Raw genomic sequence first — 18,700 nt, forward strand, 5'->3', positions numbered from 1 at the left:
CATTTTCCATTATGTCGGATTGGAAGTTCTGCTTTACTTGAACGTTTCTTCACTCTACCAGACACTAGGCACCCTAGTGTAGGCACCCTTTTTCGTACAACTACAGTGAGTACCAGCAGTCTCCTTTACCCTTCTAAGAAACATCCCGACCTAGAAGCCTTTCCCAGTCACACTATGTATTCAGAGTTTAAGGCAACTCGCTGCACCCTTCCTTAGAAAGCTAGGTGGACTCAGCTCTTCAACAGCTCCAGGGATTCTGGTCTCTCACGTCCTACATGCCATGGAAGTCTGCCTCATTGCTCTCATTGGAGCTACACTAAGAAACACAATCTGCTTCGCCTTCTTCTAGGAACTCTTACCCAAGGACCCCATACCTACAGGAGAAAGGAGGCTTGCATTCCTACTGGAATCTAAGCAAAGTTTTTCCTGTTACACTGCAGGACTTTAGACTAGGTTTAGGCCCGAAGGGTTACATAGAGCGTTCCAAGAATGAGGGAGTTCGATACATGCAGAAAACCCTGTGAAGAAAAGTTGATTCAGCAAGGGACCAGGGTTTGGCTAGAGTCTCTATTGACTTGTTAGAAATCATAAGGGTTTCGGCTGCATGTTAACCCGAGAAGGAGACCTGATGGCACAAGCCTTGCTTTCCCATGTTAAATCTCTAAACATGCTTCCCTGAAGAATCCTAAATAACACTGTTTTTACCTGGCTTCTGGTCACTGTAGGCAGCCCTCTCGAAAGAAAAGGAGTTTTCTCTAAGGAAACACGGTGCTTCCATAGCATGGGTGGGAGCTCCTGCTGTCCTGCTCTAGAGCTACAGGGAAACTTGACGTGAGTGTTTGCCTCAAGCTAAGGCCTGAAAAGCCTTGCGGAAGCGAAAGCGCTTAGCAGTTTCCATTATGTCGTATTCCAAGTTCTGCTTTACTTGAATGTTTCTTCACTTACCAGACACAAGGCACCCTCGTGTAGGCACCCTTTTTCGTAGAAATACAGTGAGTACCAGCAGTCTTCTTTGCTCTTCTAAGAAACATCCAGACCTAGAAGCCTTTCCCAGTCACTCTATGTAATCAGAGTGTAGGGCAAGTCGCTGCACCCTTCCTTAGGAAGCTAGGTGGACTCAGCTCTTCAACAGCTCCAGGGATTCTGTTCTCTCACGTCCTACATGCCATGGAAGTCTGCCTCATTGCCCTCTGTGGAGCTTCACTAAGATACACAATCTGCTTCGCCTACCTCTAGGAACTCTTACCCAATGACCCCGTACCTACAGGAGAAAGGAGGCTTGCATTCCTACTGGAACCAAAGCACAGTTTTTCCTTTTACACTGCAGGACTTTAGAATAGGCTTCGGCCCTATAGCATACATAGAACGTTCCAAGGATGAGGGAGTTCCATATATGCAGAACACTCTGTGAAGAAAAGTTGATTCAGCAAGGGACCAGGGTGTAGCTAGAGTCTCTTTGGACTTCTTAGATATAAGAAGGTGTCCGGGTGCATGTTCACCGGAAAAGAAGACTTGAATGCCTAAGCCTTGCGTTCCCATTTTAAATCTCTAGCCACGCCAGCCTGAGATACCTAAATAACACTGTTTTGACTGGCCTCGATTCACTGTGGGCAGCCCTCTGGAAAGAAAAGGAGTTTCTCTAAGGAAACACGGTGCTTCCATAGCATGGGTGGGAGTTCCTCCTGTCATGCTCTAGAGCTACAGGGTAACTTGACTTGAGTCCTTGCCTCAAGCTAAGGCCTGAAAAGCCCTGCTGAAGCGAAAGCGCTTAGCATTTTCCATTATGTCGGATTGGAAGTTCTGCTTTACTTGAACGTTTCTTCACTCTACCAGACACTAGGCACCCTAGTGTAGGCACCCTTTTTCGTACAACTACAGTGAGTACCAGCAGTCTCCTTTACCCTTCTAAGAAACATCCCGACCTAGAAGCCTTTCCCAGTCACACTATGTATTCAGAGTTTAAGGCAACTCGCTGCACCCTTCCTTAGAAAGCTAGGTGGACTCAGCTCTTCAACAGCTCCAGGGATTCTGGTCTCTCACGTCCTACATGCCATGGAAGTCTGCCTCATTGCTCTCATTGGAGCTACACTAAGAAACACAATCTGCTTCGCCTTCTTCTAGGAACTCTTACCCAAGGACCCCATACCTACAGGAGAAAGGAGGCTTGCATTCCTACTGGAATCTAAGCAAAGTTTTTCCTGTTACACTGCAGGACTTTAGACTAGGTTTAGGCCCGAAGGGTTACATAGAGCGTCCCAAGAATGAGGGAGTTCGATACATGCAGAAAACCCTGTGAAGAAAAGTTGATTCAGCAAGGGACCAGGGTTTGGCTAGAGTCTCTATTGACTTGTTAGAAATCAGAAGGGTTTCGGCTGCATGTTAACCCGAGAAGGAGACCTGATGGCACAAGCCTTGCTTTCCCATGTTAAATCTCTAAACATGCTTCCCTGAAGAATCCTAAATAACACTGTTTTTACCTGGCTTCTGGTCACTGTAGGCAGCCCTCTCGAAAGAAAAGGAGTTTTCTCTAAGGAAACACGGTGCTTCCATAGCATGGGTGGGAGCTCCTGCTGTCCTGCTCTAGAGCTACAGGGAAACTTGACGTGAGTGTTTGCCTCAAGCTAAGGCCTGAAAAGCCTTGCGGAAGCGAAAGCGCTTAGCAGTTTCCATTATGTCGTATTCCAAGTTCTGCTTTACTTGAATGTTTCTTCACTTACCAGACACAAGGCACCCTCGTGTAGGCACCCTTTTTCGTAGAAATACAGTGAGTACCAGCAGTCTTCTTTGCTCTTCTAAGAAACATCCAGACCTAGAAGCCTTTCCCAGTCACTCTATGTAATCAGAGTGTAGGGCAACTCGCTGCACCCTTCCTTAGGAAGCTAGGTGGACTCAGCTCTTCAACAGCTCCAGGGATTCTGTTCTCTCACGTCCTACATGCCATGGAAGTCTGCCTCATTGCCCTCTGTGGAGCTTCACTAAGATACACAATCTGCTTCGCCTACCTCTAGGAACTCTTACCCAATGACCCCGTACCTACAGGAGAAAGGAGGCTTGCTTTCCTACTGGAACCAAAGCGCAGTTTTTCCTTTTACACTGCAGGACTTTAGAATAGGCTTCGGCCCTATAGCATACATAGAACGTTCCAAGGATGAGGGAGTTCCATATATGCAGAACACTCTGTGAAGAAAAGTTGATTCAGCAAGGGACCAGGGTGTAGCTAGAGTCTCTTTGGACTTCTTAGATATAAGAAGGTGTCCGGGTGCATGTTCACCGGAAAAGAAGACTTGAATGCCTAAGCCTTGCGTTCCCATTTTAAATCTCTAGCCACGCCAGCCTGAGATACCTAAATAACACTGTTTTGACTGGCCTCGATTCACTGTGGGCAGCCCTCTGGAAAGAAAAGGAGTTTCTCTAAGGAAACACGGTGCTTCCATAGCATGGGTGGGAGTTCCTCCTGTCATGCTCTAGAGCTACAGGGTAACTTGACGTGAGTCCTTGCCTCAAGCTAAGGCCTGAAACGCCCTGCTGAAGCGAAAGCGCTTAGCATTTTCCATTATGTCATATTGGAAGTTCTGCTTTACTTGAACGTTTCTTCACTCTACCAGACACTAGGCACCCTAGTGTAGGCACCCTTTTTCGTACAACTACAGTGAGTACCAGCAGTCTCCTTTACCCTTCTAAGAAACATCCCGACGTAGAAGCCTTTCCCAGTCACACTATGTATTCAGAGTTTAAGGCAACTCGCTGCACCCTTCCTTAGAAAGCTAGGTGGACTCAGCTCTTCAACAGCTCCAGGGATTCTGTTCTCTCACGACATACATGCCATGGAAGTCTGCCTCATTGCTCTCATTGGAGCTACACTAAGAAACACAATCTGCTTCGCCTTCTTCTAGGAACTCTTACCCAAGGACCCCATACCTACAGGAGAAAGGAGGCTTGCATTCCTACTGGAATCTAAGCAAAGTTTTTCCTGTTACACTGCAGGACTTTAGAATAGGTTTAGGCCCGAAGGGTTACATAGAGCGTTCCAAGAATGAGGGAGTTCGATACATGCAGAAAACCCTGTGAAGAAAAGTTGATTCAGCAAGGGACCAGGGTTTGGCTAGAGTCTCTATTGACTTGTTAGAAATCAGAAGGGTTTCGGCTGCATGTTAACCCGAGAAGGAGACCTGATGGCACAAGCCTTGCTTTCCCATGTTAAATCTCTAAACATGCTTCCCTGAAGAATCCTAAATAACACTGTTTTTACCTGGCTTCTGGTCACTGTAGGCAGCCCTCTCGAAAGAAAAGGAGTTTTCTCTAAGGAAACACGGTGCTTCCATAGCATGGGTGGGAGCTCCTGCTGTCCTGCTCTAGAGCTACAGGGAAACTTGACGTGAGTGTTTGCCTCAAGCTAAGGCCTGAAAAGCCTTGCGGAAGCGAAAGCGCTTAGCAGTTTCCATTATGTCGTATTGGAAGTCCTGCTTTACTTGAATGTTTCTTCACTTACCAGACACAAGGCACCCTCGTGTAGGCACCCTTTTTCGTAGAAATACAGTGAGTACCAGCAGTCTTCTTTGCTCTTCTAAGAAACATCCAGACCTAGAAGCCTTTCCCAGTCACTCTATGTAATCAGAGTGTAGGGCAACTCGCTGCACCCTTCCTTAGGAAGCTAGGTGGACTCAGCTCTTCAACAGCTCCAGGGATTCTGTTCTCTCACGTCCTACATGCCATGGAAGTCTGCCTCATTGCCCTCTGTGGAGCTTCACTAAGATACACAATCTTCTTCGCCTACCTCTAGGAACTCTTACCCAATGACCCCGTACCTACAGGAGAAAGGAGGCTTGCATTCCTACTGGAACCAAAGCACAGTTTTTCCTTTTACACTGCAGGACTTTAGAATAGGCTTCGGCCCTATAGCATACATAGAACGTTCCAAGGATGAGGGAGTTCCATATATGCAGAACACTCTGTGAAGAAAAGTTGATTCAGCAAGGGACCAGGGTGTAGCTAGAGTCTCTTTGGACTCGTTAGATATAAGAAGGTGTCCGGGTGCATGTTCACCGGAAAAGAAGACTTGAATGCCTAAGCCTTGCGTTCCCATTTTAAATCTCTATCCACGCCAGCCTGAGATACCTAAATAACACTGTTTTGACTGGCCTCGATTCACTGTGGGCAGCCCTCTGGAAAGAAAAGGAATTTCTCTAAGGAAACACGGTGCCTCCATAGCATGGGTGGGAGTTCCTCCTGTCATGCTCTAGAGCTACAGGGTAACTTGACGTGAGTCCTTGCCTCAAGCTAAGGCCTGAAAAGCCCTGCTGAAGCGAAAGCGCTTAGCATTTTCCATTATGTCGGATTGGAAGTTCTGCTTTACTTGAACGTTTCTTCACTCTACCAGACACTAGGCACCCTAGTGTAGGCACCCTTTTTCGTACAACTACAGTGAGTTCCAGCAGTCTCCTTTACCCTTCTAAGAAACATCCCGACCTAGAAGCCTTTCCCAGTCACACTATGTATTCAGAGTTTAAGGCAACTCGCTGCACCCTTCCTTAGAAAGCTAGGTGGACTCAGCTCTTCAACAGCTCCAGGGATTCTGTTCTCTCACGACATACATGCCATTGAAGTCTGCCTCATTGCTCTCATTGGAGCTACACTAAGAAACACAATCTGCTTCGCCTTCTTCTAGGAACTCTTACCCAAGGACCCCATACCTACAGGAGAAAGGAGGCTTGCATTCCTACTGGAATCTAAGCAAAGTTTTTCCTGTTACACTGCAGGACTTTAGACTAGGTTTAGGCCCGAAGGGTTACATAGAGCGTTCCAAGAATGAGGGAGTTCGATACATGCAGAAAACCCTGTGAAGAAAAGTTGATTCAGCAAGGGACCAGGGTTTGGCTAGAGTCTCTATTGACTTGTTAGAAATCAGAAGGGTTTCGGCTGCATGTTAACCCGAGAAGGAGACCTGATGGCACAAGCCTTGCTTTCCCATGTTAAATCTCTAAACATGCTTCCCTGAAGAATCCTAAATAACACTGTTTTTACCTGGCTTCTGGTCACTGTAGGCAGCCCTCTCGAAAGAAAAGGAGTTTTCTCTAAGGAAACACGGTGCTTCCATAGCATGGGTGGGAGCTCCTGCTGTCCTGCTCTAGAGCTACAGGGAAACTTGACGTGAGTCCTTGCCTCAAGCTAAGGCCTGAAAAGCCTTGCGGAAGCGGAAGCGCTTAGCAGTTTCCATTATGTCGTATTCCAAGTTCTGCTTTACTTGAATGTTTCTTCACTTACCAGACACAAGGCACCCTCGTGTAGGCACCCTTTTTCGTAGAAATACAGTGAGTAGCAGCAGTCTTCTTTGCTCTTCTAAGAAACATCCAGACCTAGAAGCCTTTCCCAGTCACTCTATGTAATCAGAGTGTAGGGCAACTCGCTGCACCCTTCCTTAGGAAGCTAGGTGGACTCAGCTCTTCAACAGCTCCAGGGATTCTGTTCTCTCACGTCCTACATGCCATGGAAGTCTGCCTCATTGCCCTCTGTGGAGCTTCACTAAGATACACAATCTGCTTCGCCTACCTCTAGGAACTCTTACCCAATGACCCCGTACCTACAGGAGAAAGGAGGCTTGCATTCCTACTGGAACCAAAGCACAGTTTTTCCTTCTACACTGCAGGACTTTAGAATAGGCTTCGGCCCTATAGCAGACATAGAACGTTCCAAGGATGAGGGAGTTCCATATATGCAGAACACTCTGTGAAGAAAAGTTGATTCAGCAAGGGACCAGGGTGTAGCTAGAGTCTCTTTGGACTTCTTAGATATAAGAAGGTGTCCGGGTGCATGTTCACCGGAAAAGAAGACTTGAATGCCTAAGCCTTGCGTTCCCATTTTAAATCTCTAGCCACGCCAGCCTGAGATACCTAAATAACACTGTTTTGACTGGCCTCGATTCACTGTGGGCAGCCCTCTGGAAAGAAAAGGAGTTTCTCTAAGGAAACACGGTGCTTCCATAGCATGGGTGGGAGTTCCTCCTGTCATGCTCTAGAGCTACAGGGTAACTTGACGTGAGTCCTTGCCTCAAGCTAAGGCCTGAAAAGCCCTGCTGAAGCGAAAGCGCTTAGCATTTTCCATTATGTCGTATTGGAAGTTCTGCTTTACTTGAACGTTTCTTCACTCTACCAGACACTAGGCACCCTAGTGTAGGCACCCTTTTTCGTACAACTACAGTGAGTACCAGCAGTCTCCTTTACCCTTCTAAGAAACATCCCGAACTAGAAGCCTTTCCCAGTCACACTATGTATTCAGAGTTTAAGGCAACTCGCTGCACCCTTCCTTAGAAAGCTAGGTGGACTCAGCTCTTCAACAGCTTCAGGGATTCTGTTCTCTCACGACATACATGCCATGGAAGTCTGCCTCATTGCTCTCATTGGAGCTACACTAAGAAACACAATCTGCTTCGCCTTCTTCTAGGAACTCTTACCCAAGGACCCCATACCTACAGGAGAAAGGAGGCTTGCATTCCTACTGGAATCTAAGCAAAGTTTTTCCTGTTACACTGCAGGACTTTAGACTAGGTTTAGGCCCGAAGGGTTACATAGAGCGTTCCAAGAATGAGGGAGTTCGATACAAGCAGAAAACCCTGTGAAGAAAAGTTGATTAAGCAAGGGACCAGGGTTTGGCTAGAGTCTCTATTGACTTGTTAGGAATCAGAAGGGTCTCGGCTGCATGTTAACCCGAGAAGGAGACCTGATGGCACAAGCCTTGCTTTCCCATGTTAAATCTCTAAACATGCTTCCCTGAAGAATCCTAAATAACACTGTTTTTACCTGGCTTCTGGTCACTGTAGGCAGCCCTCTCGAAAGAAAAGGAGTTTTCTCTAATGAAACACGGTGCTTCCATAGCATGGGTGGGAGCTCCTGCTGTCCTGCTCTAGAGCTACAGGGAAACTTGACGTGAGTCCTTGCCTCAAGCTAAGGCCTGAAAAGCCTTGCGGAAGCGGAAGCGCTTAGCAGTTTCCATTATGTCGTATTCCAAGTTCTGCTTTACTTGAATGTTTCTTCACTTACCAGACACAAGGCACCCTCGTGTAGGCACCCTTTTTCGTAGAAATACAGTGAGTAGCAGCAGTCTTCTTTGCTCTTCTAAGAAACATCCAGACCTAGAAGCCTTTCCCAGTCACTCTATGTAATCAGAGTGTAGGGCAACTCGCTGCACCCTTCCTTAGGAAGCTAGGTGGACTCAGCTCTTCAACAGCTCCAGGGATTCTGTTCTCTCACGTCCTACATGCCATGGAAGTCTGCCTCATTGCCCTCTGTGGAGCTTCACTAAGATACACAATCTGCTTCGCCTACCTCTAGGAACTCTTACCCAATGACCCCGTACCTACAGGAGAAAGGAGGCTTGCATTCCTACTGGAACCAAAGCACAGTTTTTCCTTCTACACTGCAGGACTTTAGAATAGGCTTCGGCCCTATAGCAGACATAGAACGTTCCAAGGATGAGGGAGTTCCATATATGCAGAACACTCTGTGAAGAAAAGTTGATTCAGCAAGGGACCAGGGTGTAGCTAGAGTCTCTTTGGACTTCTTAGATATAAGAAGGTGTCCGGGTGCATGTTCACCGGAAAAGAAGACTTGAATGCCTAAGCCTTGCGTTCCCATTTTAAATCTCTAGCCACGCCAGCCTGAGATACCTAAATAACACTGTTTTGACTGGCCTCGATTCACTGTGGGCAGCCCTCTGGAAAGAAAAGGAGTTTCTCTAAGGAAACACGGTGCTTCCATAGCATGGGTGGGAGTTCCTCCTGTCATGCTCTAGAGCTACAGGGTAACTTGACGTGAGTCCTTGCCTCAAGCTAAGGCCTGAAAAGCCCTGCTGAAGCGAAAGCGCTTAGCATTTTCCATTATGTCGTATTGGAAGTTCTGCTTTACTTGAACGTTTCTTCACTCTACCAGACACTAGGCACCCTAGTGTAGGCACCCTTTTTCGTACAACTACAGTGAGTACCAGCAGTCTCCTTTACCCTTCTAAGAAACATCCCGACCTAGAAGCCTTTCCCAGTCACACTATGTATTCAGAGTTTAAGGCAACTCGCTGCACCCTTCCTTAGAAAGCTAGGTGGACTCAGCTCTTCAACAGCTCCAGGGATTCTGTTCTCTCACGACATACATGCCATGGAAGTCTGCCTCATTGCTCTCATTGGAGCTACACTAAGAAACACAATCTGCTTCGCCTTCTTCTAGGAACTCTTACCCAAGGACCCCATACCTACAGGAGAAAGGAGGCTTGCATTCCTACTGGAATCTAAGCAAAATATTTCCTGTTACACTGCAGGACTTTAGACTAGGTTTAGGCCCGAAGGGTTACATAGAGCGTTCCAAGAATGAGGGAGTTCGATACATGCAGAAAACCCTGTGAAGAAAAGTTGATTCAGCAAGGGACCAGGGTTTGGCTAGAGTCTCTATTGACTTGTTAGGAATCAGAAGGTTTTCGGCTGCATGTTAACCCGAGAAGGAGACCTGATGGCACAAGCCTTGCTTTCCCATGTTAAATCTCTAAACATGCTTCCCTGAAGAATCCTAAATAACACTGTTTTTACCTGGCTTCTGGTCACTGTAGGCAGCCCTCTCGAAAGAAAAGGAGTTTTCTCTAAGGAAACACGGTGCTTCCATAGCATGGGTGGGAGCTCCTGCTGTCCTGCTCTAGAGCTACAGGGAAACTTGACGTGAGTCCTTGCCTCAAGCTAAGGCCTGAAAAGCCTTGCGGAAGCGGAAGCGCTTAGCAGTTTCCATTATGTCGTATTCCAAGTTCTGCTTTACTTGAATGTTTCTTCACTTACCAGACACAAGGCACCCTCGTGTAGGCACCCTTTTTCGTAGAAATACAGTGAGTAGCGGCAGTCTTCTTTGCTCTTCTAAGAAACATCCAGACCTAGAAGCCTTTCCCAGTCACTCTATGTAATCAGAGTGTAGGGCAACTCGCTGCACCCTTCCTTAGGAAGCTAGGTGGACTCAGCTCTTCAACAGCTCCAGGGATTCTGTTCTCTCACGTCCTACATGCCATGGAAGTCTGCCTCATTGCCCTCTGTGGAGCTTCACTAAGATACACAATCTGCTTCGCCTACCTCTAGGAACTCTTACCCAATGACCCCGTACCTACAGGAGAAAGGAGGCTTGCATTCCTACTGGAACCAAAGCACAGTTTTTCCTTCTACACTGCAGGACTTTAGAATAGGCTTCGGCCCTATAGCAGACATAGAACGTTCCAAGGATGAGGGAGTTCCATATATGCAGAACACTCTGTGAAGAAAAGTTGATTCAGCAATGGACCAGGGTGTAGCTAGAGTCTCTTTGGACTTCTTAGATATAAGAAGGTGTCCGGGTGCATGTTCACCGGAAAAGAAGACTTGAATGCCTAAGCCTTGCGTTCCCATTTTAAATCTCTAGCCACGCCAGCCTGAGATACCTAAATAACACTGTTTTGACTGGCCTCGATTCACTGTGGGCAGCCCTCTGGAAAGAAAAGGAGTTTCTCTACGGAAACACGGTGCTTCCATAGCATGGGTGGGAGTTCCTCCTGTCATGCTCTAGAGCTACAGGGTAACTTGACGTGAGTCCTTGCCTCAAGCTAAGGCCTGAAAAGCCCTGCTGAAGCGAAAGCGCTTAGCATTTTCCATTATGTCGTATTGGAAGTTCTGCTTTACTTGAACGTTTCTTCACTCTACCAGACACTAGGCACCCTAGTGTAGGCACCCTTTTTCGTACAACTACAGTGAGTACCAGCAGTCTCCTTTACCCTTCTAAGAAACATCCCGACCTAGAAGCCTTTCCCAGTCACACTATGTATTCAGAGTTTAAGGCAACTCGCTGCACCCTTCCTTAGAAAGCTAGGTGGACTCAGCTCTTCAACAGCTCCAGGGATTCTGTTCTCTCACGACATACATGCCATGGAAGTCTGCCTCATTGCTCTCATTGGAGCTACACTAAGAAACACAATCTGCTTCGCCTTCTTCTAGGAACTCTTACCCAAGGACCCCATACCTACAGGAGAAAGGAGGCTTGCATTCCTACTGGAATCTAAGCAAAGTTTTTCCTGTTACACTGCAGGACTTTAGACTAGGTTTAGGCCCGAAGGGTTACATAGAGCGTTCCAAGAATGAGGGAGTTCGATACAAGCAGAAAACCCTGTGAAGAAAAGTTGATTCAGCAAGGGACCAGGGTTTGGCTAGAGTCTCTATTGACTTGTTAGGAATCAGAAGGGTTTCGGCTGCATGTTAACCCGAGAAGGAGACCTGATGGCACAAGCCTTGCTTTCCCATGTTAAATCTCTAAACATGCTTCCCTGAAGAATCCTAAATAACACTGTTTTTACCTGGCTTCTGGTCACTGTAGGCAGCCCTCTCGAAAGAAAAGGAGTTTTCTCTAAGGAAACACGGTGCTTCCATAGCATGGGTGGGAGCTCCTGCTGTCCTGCTCTAGAGCTACAGGGAAACTTGACGTGAGTCCTTGCCTCAAGCTAAGGCCTGAAAAGCCTTGCGGAAGCGGAAGCGCTTAGCAGTTTCCATTATGTCGTATTCCAAGTTCTGCTTTACTTGAATGTTTCTTCACTTACCAGACACAAGGCACCCTCGTGTAGGCACCCTTTTTCGTAGAAATACAGTGAGTAGCAGCAGTCTTCTTTGCTCTTCTAAGAAACATCCAGACCTAGAAGCCTTTCCCAGTCACTCTATGTAATCAGAGTGTAGGGCAACTCGCTGCACCCTTCCTTAGGAAGCTAGGTGGACTCAGCTCTTCAACAGCTCCAGGGATTCTGTTCTCTCACGTCCTACATGCCATGGAAGTCTGCCTCATTGCCCTCTGTGGAGCTTCACTAAGATACACAATCTGCTTCGCCTACCTCTAGGAACTCTTACCCAATGACCCCGTACCTACAGGAGAAAGGAGGCTTGCATTCCTACTGGAACCAAAGCACAGTTTTTCCTTCTACACTGCAGGACTTTAGAATAGGCTTCGGCCCTATAGCAGACATAGAACGTTCCAAGGATGAGGGAGTTCCATATATGCAGAACACTCTGTGAAGAAAAGTTGATTCAGCAAGGGACCAGGGTGTAGCTAGAGTCTCTTTGGACTTCTTAGATATAAGAAGGTGTCCGGGTGCATGTTCACCGGAAAAGAAGACTTGAATGCCTAAGCCTTGCGTTCCCATTTTAAATCTCTAGCCACGCCAGCCTGAGATACCTAAATAACACTGTTTTGACTGGCCTCGATTCACTGTGGGCAGCCCTCTGGAAAGAAAAGGAGTTTCTCTAAGGAAACACGGTGCTTCCATAGCATGGGTGGGAGTTCCTCCTGTCATGCTCTAGAGCTACAGGGTAACTTGACGTGAGTCCTTGCCTCAAGCTAAGGCCTGAAAAGCCCTGCTGAAGCGAAAGCGCTTAGCATTTTCCATTATGTCGTATTGGAAGTTCTGCTTTACTTGAACGTTTCTTCACTCTACCAGACACTAGGCACCCTAGTGTAGGCACCCTTTTTCGTACAACTACAGTGAGTACCAGCAGTCTCCTTTACCCTTCTAAGAAACATCCCGACCTAGAAGCCTTTCCCAGTCACACTATGTATTCAGAGTTTAAGGCAACTCGCTGCACCCTTCCTTAGAAAGCTAGGTGGACTCAGCTCTTCAACAGCTTCAGGGATTCTGTTCTCTCACGACATACATGCCATGGAAGTCTGCCTCATTGCTCTCATTGGAGCTACACTAAGAAACACAATCTGCTTCGCCTTCTTCTAGGAACTCTTACCCAAGGACCCCATACCTACAGGAGAAAGGAGGCTTGCATTCCTACTGGAATCTAAGCAAAGTTTTTCCTGTTACACTGCAGGACTTTAGACTAGGTTTAGGCCCGAAGGGTTACATAGAGCGTTCCAAGAATGAGGGAGTTCGATACAAGCAGAAAACCCTGTGAAGAAAAGTTGATTCAGCAAGGGACCAGGGTTTGGCTAGAGTCTCTATTGACTTGTTAGGAATCAGAAGGGTTTCGGCTGCATGTTAACCCGAGAAGGAGACCTGATGGCACAAGCCTTGCTTTCCCATGTTAAATCTCTAAACATGCTTCCCTGAAGAATCCTAAATAACACTGTTTTTACCTGGCTTCTGGTCACTGTAGGCAGCCCTCTCGAAAGAAAAGGAGTTTTCTCTAATGAAACACGGTGCTTCCATAGCATGGGTGGGAGCTCCTGCTGTCCTGCTCTAGAGCTACAGGGAAACTTGACGTGAGTCCTTGCCTCAAGCTAAGGCCTGAAAAGCCTTGCGGAAGCGGAAGCGCTTAGCAGTTTCCATTATGTCGTATTCCAAGTTCTGCTTTACTTGAATGTTTCTTCACTTACCAGACACAAGGCACCCTCGTGTAGGCACCCTTTTTCGTAGAAATACAGTGAGTAGCAGCAGTCTTCTTTGCTCTTCTAAGAAACATCCAGACCTAGAAGCCTTTCCCAGTCACTCTATGTAATCAGAGTGTAGGGCAACTCGCTGCACCCTTCCTTAGGAAGCTAGGTGGACTCAGCTCTTCAACAGCTCCAGGGATTCTGTTCTCTCACGTCCTACATGCCATGGAAGTCTGCCTCATTGCCCTCTGTGGAGCTTCACTAAGATACACAATCTGCTTCGCCTACCTCTAGGAACTCTTACCCAATGACCCCGTACCTACAGGAGAAAGGAGGCTTGCATTCCTACTGGAACCAAAGCACAGTTTTTCCTTCTACACTGCAGGACTTTAGAATAGGCTTCGGCCCTATAGCAGACATAGAACGTTCCAAGGATGAGGGAGTTCCATATATGCAGAACACTCTGTGAAGAAAAGTTGATTCAGCAAGGGACCAGGGTGTAGCTAGAGTCTCTTTGGACTTCTTAGATATAAGAAGGTGTCCGGGTGCATGTTCACCGGAAAAGAAGACTTGAATGCCTAAGCCTTGCGTTCCCATTTTAAATCTCTAGCCACGCCAGCCTGAGATACCTAAATAACACTGTTTTGACTGGCCTCGATTCACTGTGGGCAGCCCTCTGGAAAGAAAAGGAGTTTCTCTAAGGAAACACGGTGCTTCCATAGCATGGGTGGGAGTTCCTCCTGTCATGCTCTAGAGCTACAGGGTAACTTGACGTGAGTCCTTGCCTCAAGCTAAGGCCTGAAAAGCCCTGCTGAAGCGAAAGCGCTTAGCATTTTCCATTATGTCGTATTGGAAGTTCTGCTTTACTTGAACGTTTCTTCACTCTACCAGACACTAGGCACCCTAGTGTAGGCACCCTTTTTCGTACAACTACAGTGAGTACCAGCAGTCTCCTTTACCCTTCTAAGAAACATCCCGACCTAGAAGCCTTTCCCAGTCACACTATGTATTCAGAGTTTAAGGCAACTCGCTGCACCCTTCCTTAGAAAGCTAGGTGGACTCAGCTCTTCAACAGCTCCAGGGATTCTGTTCTCTCACGACATACATGCCATGGAAGTCTGCCTCATTGCTCTCATTGGAGCTACACTAAGAAACACAATCTGCTTCGCCTTCTTCTAGGAACTCTTACCTAAGGACCCCATAACTACAGGAGAAAGGAGGCTTGCATTCCTACTGGAATCTAAGCAAAGTTTTTCCTGTTACACTGCAGGACTTTAGACTAGGTTTAGGCCCGAAGGGTTACATAGAGCGTTCCAAGAATGAGGGAGTTCGATACATGCAGAAAACCCTGTGAAGAAAAGTTGATTCAGCAAGGGACCAGGGTTTGGCTAGAGTCTCTATTGACTTGTTAGAAATCAGAAGGGTCTCGGCTGCATGTTAACCCGAGAAGGAGACCTGATGGCACAAGCCTTGCTTTCCCATGTTAAATCTCTAAACATGCTTCCCTGAAGAATCCTAAATAACACTGTTTTTACCTGGCTTCTGGTCACTGTAGGCAGCCCTCTCGAAAGAAAAGGAGTTTACTCTAAGGAAACACGGTGCTTCCATAGCATGGGTGGGAGCTCCTGCTGTCCTGCTCTAGAGCTACAGGGAAACTTGACGTGAGTCCTTGCCTCAAGCTAAGGCCTGAAAAGCCTTGCGGAAGCGGAAGCGCTTAGCAGTTTCCATTATGTCGTATTCCAAGTTCTGCTTTACTTGAATGTTTCTTCACTTACCAGACACAAGGCACCCTCGTGTAGGCACCCTTTTTCGTAGAAATACAGTGAGTAGCAGCAGTCTTCTTTGCTCTTCTAAGAAACATCCAGACCTAGAAGCCTTTCCCAGTCACTCTATGTAATCAGAGTGTAGGGCAACTCGCTGCACCCTTCCTTAGGAAGCTAGGTGGACTCAGCTCTTCAACAGCTCCAGGGATTCTGTTCTCTCACGTCCTACATGCCATGGAAGTCTGCCTCATTGCCCTCTGTGGAGCTTCACTAAGATACACAATCTGCTTCGCCTACCTCTAGGAACTCTTACCCAATGACCCCGTACCTACAGGAGAAAGGAGGCTTGCATTCCTACTGGAACCAAAGCACAGTTTTTCCTTCTACACTGCAGGACTTTAGAATAGGCTTCGGCCCTATAGCAGACATAGAACGTTCCAAGGATGAGGGAGTTCCATATATGCAGAACACTCTGTGAAGAAAAGTTGATTCAGCAAGGGACCAGGGTGTAGCTAGAGTCTCTTTGGACTTCTTAGATATAAGAAGGTGTCCGGGTGCATGTTCACCGGAAAAGAAGACTTGAATGCCTAAGCCTTGCGTTCCCATTTTAAATCTCTAGCCACGCCAGCCTGAGATACCTAAATAACACTGTTTTGACTGGCCTCGATTCACTGTGGGCAGCCCTCTGGAAAGAAAAGGAGTTTCTCTAAGGAAACACGGTGCTTCCATAGCATGGGTGGGAGTTCCTCCTGTCATGCTCTAGAGCTACAGGGTAACTTGACGTGAGTCCTTGCCTCAAGCTAAGGCCTGAAAAGCCCTGCTGAAGCGAAAGCGCTTAGCATTTTCCATTATGTCGTATTGGAAGTTCTGCTTTACTTGAACGTTTCTTCACTCTACCAGACACTAGGCACCCTAGTGTAGGCACCCTTTTTCGTACAACTACAGTGAGTACCAGCAGTCTCCTTTACCCTTCTAAGAAACATCCCGACCTAGAAGCCTTTCCCAGTCACACTATGTATTCAGAGTTTAAGGCAACTCGCTGCACCCTTCCTTAGAAAGCTAGGTGGACTCAGCTCTTCAACAGCTCCAGGGATTCTGTTCTCTCACGACATACATGCCATTGAAGTCTGCCTCATTGCTCTCATTGGAGCTACACTAAGAAACACAATCTGCTTCGCCTTCTTCTAGGAACTCTTACCCAAGGACCCCATACCTACAGGAGAAAGGAGGCTTGCATTCCTACTGGAATCTAAGCAAAATTTTTCCTGTTACACTGCAGGACTTTAGACTAGGTTTAGGCCCGAAGGGTTACATAGAGCGTTCCAAGAATGAGGGAGTTCGATACATGCAGAAAACCCTGTGAAGAAAAGTTGATTCAGCAAGGGACCAGGGTTTGGCTAGAGTCTCTATTGACTTGTTAGGAATCAGAAGGTTTTCGGCTGCATGTTAACCCGAGAAGGAGACCTGATGGCACAAGCCTTGCTTTCCCATGTTAAATCTCTAAACATGCTTCCCTGAAGAATCCTAAATAACACTGTTTTTACCTGGCTTCTGGTCACTGTAGGCAGCCCTCTCGAAAGAAAAGGAGTTTTCTCTAAGGAAACACGGTGCTTCCATAGCATGGGTGGGAGCTCCTGCTGTCCTGCTCTAGAGCTACAGGGAAACTTGACGTGAGTGTTTGCCTCAAGCTAAGGCCTGAAAAGCCTTGCGGAAGCGGAAGCGCTTAGCAGTTTCCATTATGTCGTATTCCAAGTTCTGCTTTACTTGAATGTTTCTTCACTTACCAGACACAAGGCACCCTCGTGTAGGCACCCTTTTTCGTAGAAATACAGTGAGTACCGGCAGTCTTCTTTGCTCTTCTAAGAAACATCCAGACCTAGAAGCCTTTCCCAGTCACTCTATGTAATCAGAGTGTAGGGCAACTCGCTGCACCCTTCCTTAGGAAGCTAGGTGGATTCAGCTCTTCAACAGCTCCAGGGATTCTGTTCTCTCACGTCCTACATGCCATGGAAGTCTGCCTCATTGCCCTCTGTGGAGCTTCACTAAGATACACAATCTGCTTCGCCTACCTCTACGAACTCTTACCCAATGACCCCGTACCTACAGGAGAAAGGAGGCTTGCATTCCTACTGGAACCAAAGCACAGTTTTTCCTTCTACACTGCAGGACTTTAGAATAGGCTTCGGCCCTATAGCAGACATAGAACGTTCCAAGGATGAGGGAGTTCCATATATGCAGAACACTCTGTGAAGAAAAGTTGATTCAGCAAGGGACCAGGGTGTAGCTAGAGTCTCTTTGGACTTCTTAGATATAAGAAGGTGTCCGGGTGCATGTTCACCGGAAAAGAAGACTTGAATGCCTAAGCCTTGCGTTCCCATTTTAAATCTCTAGCCACGCCAGCCTGAGATACCTAAATAACACTGTTTTGACTGGCCTCGATTCACTGTGGGCAGCCCTCTGGAAAGAAAAGGAGTTTCTCTAAGGAAACACGGTGCTTCCATAGCATGGGTGGGAGTTCCTCCTGTCATGCTCTAGAGCTACAGGGTAACTTGACGTGAGTCCTTGCCTCAAGCTAAGGCCTGAAAAGCCCTGCTGAAGCGAAAGCGCTTAGCATTTTCCATTATGTCGTATTGGAAGTTCTGCTTTACTTGAACGTTTCTTCACTCTACCAGACACTAGGCACCCTAGTGTAGGCACCCTTTTTCGTACAACTACAGTGAGTACCAGCAGTCTCCTTTACCCTTCTAAGAAACATCCCGACCTAGAAGCCTTTCCCAGTCACACTATGTATTCAGAGTTTAAGGCAACTCGCTGCACCCTTCCTTAGAAAGCTAGGTGGACTCAGCTCTTCAACAGCTCCAGGGATTCTGTTCTCTCACGACATACATGCCATTGAAGTCTGCCTCATTGCTCTCATTGGAGCTACACTAAGAAACACAATCTGCTTCGCCTTCTTCTAGGAACTCTTACCCAAGGACCCCATACCTACAGGAGAAAGGAGGCTTGCATTCCTACTGGAATCTAAGCAAAGTTTTTCCTGTTACACTGCAGGACTTTAGACTAGGTTTAGGCCCGAAGGGTTACATAGAGCGTTCCAAGAATGAGGGAGTTCGATACATGCAGAAAACCCTGTGAAGAAAAGTTGATTCAGCAAGGGACCAGGGTTTGGCTAGAGTCTCTATTGACTTGTTAGGAATCAGAAGGGTTTCGGCTGCATGTTAACCCGAGAAGGAGACCTGATGGCACAAGCCTTGCTTTCCCATGTTAAATCTCTAAACATGCTTCCCTGAAGAATCCTAAATTACACTGTTTTTACCTGGCTTCTGGTCACTGTAGGCAGCCCTCTCGAAAGAAAAGGAGTTTTCTCTAATGAAACACGGTGCTTCCATAGCATGGGTGGGAGCTCCTGCTGTCCTGCTCTAGAGCTACAGGGAAACTTGACGTGAGTGTTTGCCTGAAGCTAAGGCCTGAAAAGCCTTGTGGAAGCGGAAGCGCTTAGCAGTTTCCATTATGTCGTATTCCAAGTTCTGCTTTACTTGAATGTTTCTTCACTTACCAGACACAAGGCACCCTCGTGTAGGCACCCTTTTT

The sequence above is a fragment of the Balaenoptera physalus genome (assembly GCF_965194825.1).
Source record: "Balaenoptera physalus genome assembly, chromosome: 21".
Taxonomy (NCBI): Eukaryota; Metazoa; Chordata; class Mammalia; order Artiodactyla; family Balaenopteridae; genus Balaenoptera; species Balaenoptera physalus.